The 8,488-nt window shown below is 39.0% G+C and overlaps 1 long non-coding RNA gene across 1 annotated transcript; it reads left to right on the top strand.

Annotated features, from left to right (window-relative positions):
* The first annotated feature begins 5,757 nt into the window (after window positions 1–5,757).
* On the top strand, window positions 5,758–7,683 carry LOC138900963 (uncharacterized). Its single transcript, XR_011412355.1, has 3 exons — window positions 5,758–6,048; window positions 6,519–6,568; window positions 7,391–7,683. It is a non-coding gene; the product is annotated as an uncharacterized lncRNA (long non-coding RNA).
* The last annotated feature ends 805 nt before the right edge of the window (window positions 7,684–8,488 follow it).

The following is an 8,488-nucleotide window of genomic DNA, read 5'->3' as shown; positions in this document are numbered from 1 at the left end:
GTGGTGTACTCTGCATTTAAGATCAATCAACTAGGGAGTGGTGTACCATATGCTAAAAAGGATATCAGGGAGTGGTGTACCCTGTATTTAAGCTCAATTAGTGATGATATCAGGGAGTAGTGTACCATGCATTTAAGATCAATCAAATAGGGAGTGGTGTATCCTATGCTAACAAAGATATCAGGGAGTATTGTACCTTGCATTTAAGCTCAATTAGTAACGATATCAGTGAGTGTTGTACCCTGCATTTAAGATCAATCAACTAGGGAGTAGTTTACCCTATGCTACCAAAGATATCAGGGAGTGGTGTACCCTGCATTTAAGCTCAATTAGTGATGATATCAAGGAGTGGTGTACCCTATGCTGGAAAACATAACTAGGGATTGGTGTACCCTATACTGGTAAGGAGACTTGGGAATGGTGTACCTTATGCCTAAAATCATCAACTAGGGAATGGTGTACCATATCTTGGAAAATAACTAGGGAACGGTGTACCTTATACTAGCAATGATATCAGAGAGCGGTGTACCCTGCATTTAAGATCAATTAGTAATGATTTCAGGGAGTGATGTACCCTGCATTTAAGATCAATTAACTAGGGAGTGGTGTACCCTATGCTAACAAAGATATCAGAGAGTGGTGTACCCTGCATTTAAGCTCAATTAGTAATTATATCACGGAGTGGTGTACCCTATATTATAGATCAATCAACTAGGGAGTGGTGTGCCATATGCTAACAAAGATATCAGGAAGTAGTGTACCCTGCATTTAAGCTCGATTAGTGATGATATCAGGGAGTGGTGTACCCTGCATTTAAGATCAATCAACTAGGGAGTGGTGTACCCTATGTTGGAAAACACAACTAGGGATTGGTATACCCTATATTGGTAAGGAGACTAGGGGATAGTGTACCCTATGTCTAAAATCATCAACTAGGGAATGGTGTACCCTACATTGGAAAATACAGCTAGGCATTGGGGTACCCTATACTGGTAAGGAGACTAGGGAATGGTGTACCCTATGTCTAAAATCATCAACTAGGGAATGTTGTACCCTATGTTGGAAAATAGCTAGGGATTAGTGTACCCTATACTACCAATGATTTTGAATGTTCTTTAGAGAAAAATAAAATGGGGGAAAGATTTTTAAGAAGACTTTCCTTTTGAGATTTTTGTTGTTGCAGAGCTGTTTTTAGTCTCCGCGCGATTTCCATTCAGTGGCACCTGCTTTTTGTGAGATTATTTTTCCGCATTGTGCGTTTCCTATTTTTCAGTAAAGAACAATTTGTCAGTTTAAAACGATGGTTGGTTTTGTGGCCTTGAGTGCTATAGTCACTTGATCTCGGTCCATTTTCTTTCGAGGATGATTTCAACTACAACTGGTTGTTTCCTGAATACCAGCTGCACTTCTGATCCCGGAGAACCTTTGGATTTTCCAAACTTTACCATGACGGTTGGTCTCGTGGGATTTAACCTTTTCAACTTAATTCCACCTTTGTGGGGCATTCCACTTTTGACTTCTTTCTAGCAAGCTGTCGATTTGAGAGCATTGAGGAGCCCTTGGCTTTTTGACCTTTGCCATGACTATTAGTCATATGAGACTTAACCTTTTCAACTTCATTTTACGTTTGCGGGCACTTCAATTTGATTTCCTTCTTTCGGAGTTTTCAATTTTAAAGCATCGGCCAATCATGGCCAGTCGTAGTCGACTTGATACACTTGCTGAGGCTGGATGCTTTTTGAATATATCAGCTCGCTTCAAATGAGAACCATGTAAATCGGTCTTGCCATCTTTTATTTTCCTTATTTTGGAACAAAGTTAGACCGAAAGAGATTCAAAAAAGACTTCAATTGTACAGGTGAAATATACAACTAAAGAAAGGAATGAGTTTAAATGAGAGGTGTCCCTTTTAGGGAATGGAAAGAAGGACTTACTTGCAAGTGCACGCGGACATAAATGAATATGACATGCCTTTTGGACTGGATGCTTGATCTATGTAAACCGTCCAACTCTCAGAATCTCATCACAACTCTGCTCTTGAAACCGAGAAACTCTGTTTGGGGCTGTGTTGATGCCATGGCCGTGTGGATCCTCTTTTCGATCAATAGCACCCTTTGCGGGTTTTCACCAGCTGATCTCTCTCATTTCTCTTCTCACCATCGCCTTATAGTGTCCTTTGTGAATTTTCACTAACAAGATTGTCTCATTTTTATTTTCTCTACTCACCATCTACTTACGGTGCCTGTAAGGGTTTTCGCCAATAAGACTCTCTCATTTTATTTCTCTCATTTCTTGACGGTCCCAGGTCCAACTATTCATGACCTCTGGTTTTAAACATAATCACCGATTAGTCAGAAAGACTTGAAAGGAATTTGGGTAAAAAGAATTTGGATTAAACTACAACTTTGGAACCTTTCGGGCAAAACCATCGCCTAAACATCACCGCTGCCATAGTTTGTACTTTATTGTGAAAATATGGATTTTGTTTGGTGTGACCGAACCCTAGAGTGAGGTTTCCTACGTATCCTTTCGAAATCAGATTGAACGTAGTTCAATTAACATGATGTTTTTATTTATTTATTTTTGTTTTGTATTGTTTTTCTTTTCTTTCTTTCTTTTTTTTACTTTTTGTTTTCCATTCTTATTCGCTCTTCTTTCTTTTCTTTCTTTCTTTTTTACATACAAGGTTCCAAAGAGGGTTATCAAGGAAAGAATATCCAGCTCAAAAGGTTTGCAAGGGGTTGATAGTGTTTGGGTAGCGAGAATGAAAGCCTTCGTCATCCCAAATCAGAGAGCATTAAAGTTGCGTAAAGGGTCAAACATAGTACTTTTTAATTGCATCTGCATCGACTATTGTCACGTGGGCATTTCATTCGATGTCTCTCAAGTACAATGCTTTCTTTGGCAACACTCTTGTTACAATGTACGGACCTTTCCATTTTGGGCAAATGTTTTTCCCATAGCTTCTTCATGATGAGGGAGAATACGTCATAGAACGAATTTCCCCACTTCAAATTTCCTTGGCCACAATTTCTTGTTGTAGGCACGGGCCATTATTTGTTGGTAAAACTACCCGTGGCAAACCACGGCCAATCGTTTTTCATCAATCGAAGTTAATTGTTCCAATCGTGTCTTGACCCATTCTTCGTCCCCGATATCGACTTCAACAATGATCCGAAGAAAGGGAATTTTAACTTCTGCTGGTATCACGACTTCAGTGCCATAAACTAACAAGCAAATGGGTGGCACATGTTGACGTGCACACGGTTTCAATTAGATTTGGCTTAGGCTTATTTCTTTAGGGGTGCTTATCGGGCAGATCGAGCGAATAATTACGCTTAACGGTTTGGCTTAACGGTTATCAGATTATAAATGTAGCAATATGCTAGCCATCCAACAAGACAACAGGCGAATTGGTATCAGATTAAAAATTATCGGGCGGTTATCGGGCGACTTATCGGTTAAACCAAATAGAATTTTTTTGAACAATCATTCAATTAATACCAAACAGTTTCAATTCAATACCAAATTTTTAATACCATCTAAGATCTAACCAAACATTATTTTTGAATTGAAGAGTCTTCAAGGCTACTCATACTCTCATACACGTATTAACCAAATTTTTAATACCATCAAGACTACTCATACAGACATACACGTATCAATCATTCAGATTTTGATTTTTTGACTTCTCAGTTCTCAGTTCAAGAGAGAAATGAGAATGATGATTTCTCTGTCTCTGGTGGCTGCAGACAATTGAGAATTAGAAAATAAAAATTAGGGATTTAGCCATTTAGAGTTTCAATAGTACTTTATATACATAGAGGTAAAAGTATAAATATAAAAATTCTTAACGGGTTAACGGTTTACCCTATAAGAAAATTGAGTAATCCGCCCCCAAACCGTTAAACCGTTAATTATAAAATCTCAATACGTTTACCATCCATTACCCTGATAATCCGATACCAATAAGCCAATAAGACATCAGTTCGATTCGGTTAACGATTTCGGTTCGGTTTTGAACAGCCCTATATTTCTTAAAAACCTTATCTTCATCGTATTATGCTTCTTGATTCATTATTTTGAAGTATGACAGCATTTTAGGATCTGGGCATGAAGCCCGCAAGCATGTCATATTATTAAAATTTGCATTAACATAACTGAAAATAAAAATAAGAAAAGATGACAAGATTAAGAAAAAAGACATTTATGGACGATGAAATATTAATTTCATTTTCTTTGAATTTTCAAAAGATAGAAGGATTTACATTAAAAAGCAAAAATAATAAAGTAAAACATCCGGATTATACCCTGAAATAATCCGCATGCAGAAAGGATAGCAAGACCGGCTACCGAGACTCCCATCTGACATGGAACTTTTCATGTTTTGGCGACCGTTTTAGGTTTCCCTCGTGCTGCGGCGATGGCTATTATGGCTTTTAGAGATGGATCAAATTCCCATTATCACAAATCATTCCAACGATTGGCCCATTGTTGTGAGTAGGCAAAATATTATTCGTCACATTAGGGGCCTCTTCTTCCCTAAGAACTATTGCCTTGACCTTAATGAGGCCCTCCACTGCTCTCTTGAGAGTCCAACAATCCTCAGTATCATGTCCCACTGCTCTAGAATGGTATTCACATCTAGCAACAGCTCGGTGTGAGGGGGATTCAGGGTATGGCCAGTTCGAGGCCATTGGCTGCAATAGACCTAGCCTGGTTAGCTTTTGAAACAAACATGAATATGATTCACCAATAGGGGTGAATTAATTCCTTTTGGGAGACTCTCTTGGGCGAGGATTATATTAGGGAATATTTTGTTGGGGATTATATAGAGCTTAGTAGGGATGGTCATTTATGGGAGGTGGAGCTCGGCTTTGGGTGTGATTTAAAGGTCGTGTATAAGGTTATGCGTTCATCACCGCATAGTGAGGTAGTGCAACGGCATATGCAGCATCATGGTGTGGGTAATAATGTTGCAGGGTTATGGGCGGCATATATGATTGGTTGAATGACATGCAGGCCCCCTCGAGTTCGAAGCCATCATGACTCCCTCTTCTCTCCTGTTTTTGTCCATCAAACCCCCTAAACCATTCTGAACGGCCTGTGATGTGGCCTTAAAGGCCGCCTAACTCAAGATTCGGCCCGTTTTTAAACCATTTTTGTTACATCCAGTACGTTTGTACATTGGATTTTTCGTAAGTTAATTGACATAATTTCAAGGACGAGACTATTTTCGAGGTTATAAGTATTATACTATTCGAAACAAGTGATAAGTAAAGTCGTGAAGGTGAAAGGGTAAACGAATCGAAAAAAATGAGTTTCGTCGAAGTTTGATATTTTGGGATCAAAATGGTCCAAGATATACTACCCCGTATTTATGGACTAGTGCTTTACCACATGACCATGATAGTAAGGTATACGAAGTATATTAGTATTTAAGTAAATTGAGTGCTAGAATTAATTTTGTGGATAATTTGCTAATTATTTAATTATAGGTGGGATAAAGTAAGTATTAAATAAAAGGATAAGTATAAAATTGGCATGTCCACATGGATCCATGAAAATGATATAATATATGACTAATGTCCTTTATATGATCTATGAGTGGACACTTGGGATAAGTTGGTGATATAGTATTATAATGAAGAGGTGAGTGGACCCCACATACCATGATGGATAAACACTTTCCTTGGCCTTCTTATTAGGAGCAATTGCAGAAAATATGACCGCTTATCACTTTAGTTAAATGTGGTGCTTCATCAATAAAACTAGGCAACAAGAACTTTGGTTCCTTCATTTCACGAGATGTAGAAAATCTTGAAGCAACCTTTTATCTTTGGAAATTATGCATAGCACCAATACTACATCAAATGGATCATCAACATGAATTGGTAACGTATGGAAGAAAAGTATAATCTTTCTCAAAGACAATATACGGGTTTTGTACACCGCCTCGATCTTGTTGTTCCGTTTTGGCGTGTTTGTTAATCCGGGATTTCTTCGATATGAAGTGAGGTGGAATAAGAGTATTTCTTGGAAATTAAGGTATGAATTTTATTCTTCTTGGTATATTTAAATTCGTCTAGGTCATAGTTAAATTGTGGGATGAGAATTATGGAGTTAATAGTAGGAAATCGTATTTTGACATTGTTGTTGTTGTATTGACTATTTGGTAATTTTCTAAGTTATGTTGTTGCTGGAAATTTTTGGATTAAATTGAGTATATAGTTGGTGTAGTCATTGATATGTTTTTTGAAGGAAAGAAAAGATTGGAGAAGTATGGTTGATAATCGTAGCTGAGCTTTCTGCTCGTTGTACAGTTGTTTGGGTTATAAAACTGGTTATAGGAGTTGCTAGTTGTGTTGTTGTAGTACCTTGCCTATGGTAGTATTGAGTAAATGATAAGAACATGGGAAAATACTGACCATTTCATTATAGTATAGGTTATCTTCTGTTATGCGATTAAGAGAATTGTTTGTATGGTTGACAATAGTATTATTCTTGTTATCGTATAGATCGTGAAGCAGATACGAGTTGAGCTCTTGAGCTAGTGGGTTAAGGCCAGGTATGTTAAGGCTAATCCTTCCTTCTTTTGGCATAATCCAAGTAATGATACGTAAACGTAATGTGATTTCATAAATGATTCTACTCTTAGTAGTTAAGAATGTCTACGTTATTCATTTTTGTAAAATGATATTCAAAGCATGCCTAAGTATGTCCCTAACTCTCTATTGAGGTATGCAATAAAGATGTTAATGTTCATAATGTAGTGTTATATGCATCTTCATTTACCACCGTGTTACGGCCGGTCGGGCAGTCATGCATTTACCGGCGAGCTACGGCCGGTCGGGCAGTCATGCATTTACCACCAAGCTACGGCCGGTTAGGCAGTCATACATTTACCACTATGCTACGGCCGGTTGGGCAGTCATGTATTTACCACCGAGCTACGGCCGGTTGGGCAGTTACGTATTTACCACCATGCTACGGCCGATCGGGCAGTCATGCATTTACCACCGTGCTACGGCCGGTTGGGCAGTTACCACTAGTTGGACAATTATATATTTACCACCATACTACAGCCGGTCGGGCAATTACTACTAGTTGGGTAGTTATACATTTACCACCGAGCTACAGCTGGTCGAGCAGTTACTACTGATCAGTTGGGCAGTCATGTTACGATATGGAATATAGTCCCAAAGAGAGGCATTATATATATAAGTATAATTAGTATGCATATACGATGGCACTTCAAAGGTTCAGGTTGATTCTTATATCTCTTTCATTAATGTTGACTTATTGTTATGTTTTAAGTCTGCCTTACATACTCGGTACATTATTCGTACTGACGTCCTTTTTGTTGTGGACGCTGCATTCATGCCTGCAGGTGTAGGAAATTAGTTTGGCGAGCCCTCATAGTAGACGAGGTTATTCAACGAAAGATCGGTAAGACTCCACTTCATTCGGAGTGCAGCCGAGTTGATAAGTCATCATGTTAGAGTTTTACTGCAGACTTATGGGTAGGTCGGGGCTCTATCCCGTTTGATGTAAAATACTCCTAGAGTCTTTGTAGAGATAGGTTCATTATGTACTGAGGCCTTCACGGCCCGTGTGTATTCATGTTTTAAGTACGATGGTTAGCTGATACAACATTTGCCCACTTACAATTATACATTACGAGTTGTGGCCATGTTTTCCCATGATGGTTATAGAAAGAATGCATTTAGCCAATTCGACCTATGTATGTTCTTGTTTTGGTCGAACGATCATGAGTTACAAAGTTCTTCGCTCGGGGAAGTAAGGCACCGGGTGCCAGCCACGTCCCCTCCCCAGGTTTGGGGCGTGACAATATTCAACAATCTCTCTAATTTTAATTGCCTCAGCGAATGACTTCCCCGTAGCAGACATTATATTTTGGAAGTAGTCTGGCTATTGGGCCTGCATAAAGACCGTAACAATTTCCAACTCATCCACGAAAAGAAGAAACCCATCCAATGGTAATTCACGGAAGCTTTTCGTGGGTTTCTTCTTCAAATTGGGCATAGAATTTCTATCAGGAGCAATGTCCATGTTGTACTGGAACTGGCGGACAAAGTCTCGGGCTAGGTCATCCCAGACATGCCTATGGGTGATATCTTGATCCATGTACCACTCAAAAGCTATTACGGTAAGACTCTCCAAAATAAGCCATTAATAGTTTCTCTTTCCCACCAGCGCCCCTCAGCTGGTTACAATACCGTTTTAGATAAGCGATCGGGTCTCCGTGCTCGTCGTATTTTTCAAATTTCGGTGTCTTAAAACCCGCTGGCAAGTGGACGTAAGCAAACATACACAGATCCAAGTACGCGACACTATTTTGGCCGCTTAGGCCTTCCATATTTTTCAAGATCTGTTCCAAACTCTTCATCTTCCGAGCCATTTCCTCATGCTCGGGATTCTTAATAATTCTTTCTTGTTCGACCGGAAACTCATATTGTGGAGGTTA

Source organism: Nicotiana tomentosiformis, chromosome 11 (assembly GCF_000390325.3).
Source record: "Nicotiana tomentosiformis chromosome 11, ASM39032v3, whole genome shotgun sequence".
Taxonomy (NCBI): Eukaryota; Viridiplantae; Streptophyta; class Magnoliopsida; order Solanales; family Solanaceae; genus Nicotiana; species Nicotiana tomentosiformis.
The sequence above is the reverse complement of the archived record's forward strand: the minus strand, read 5'-3'. Positions and strand labels throughout refer to the sequence as shown.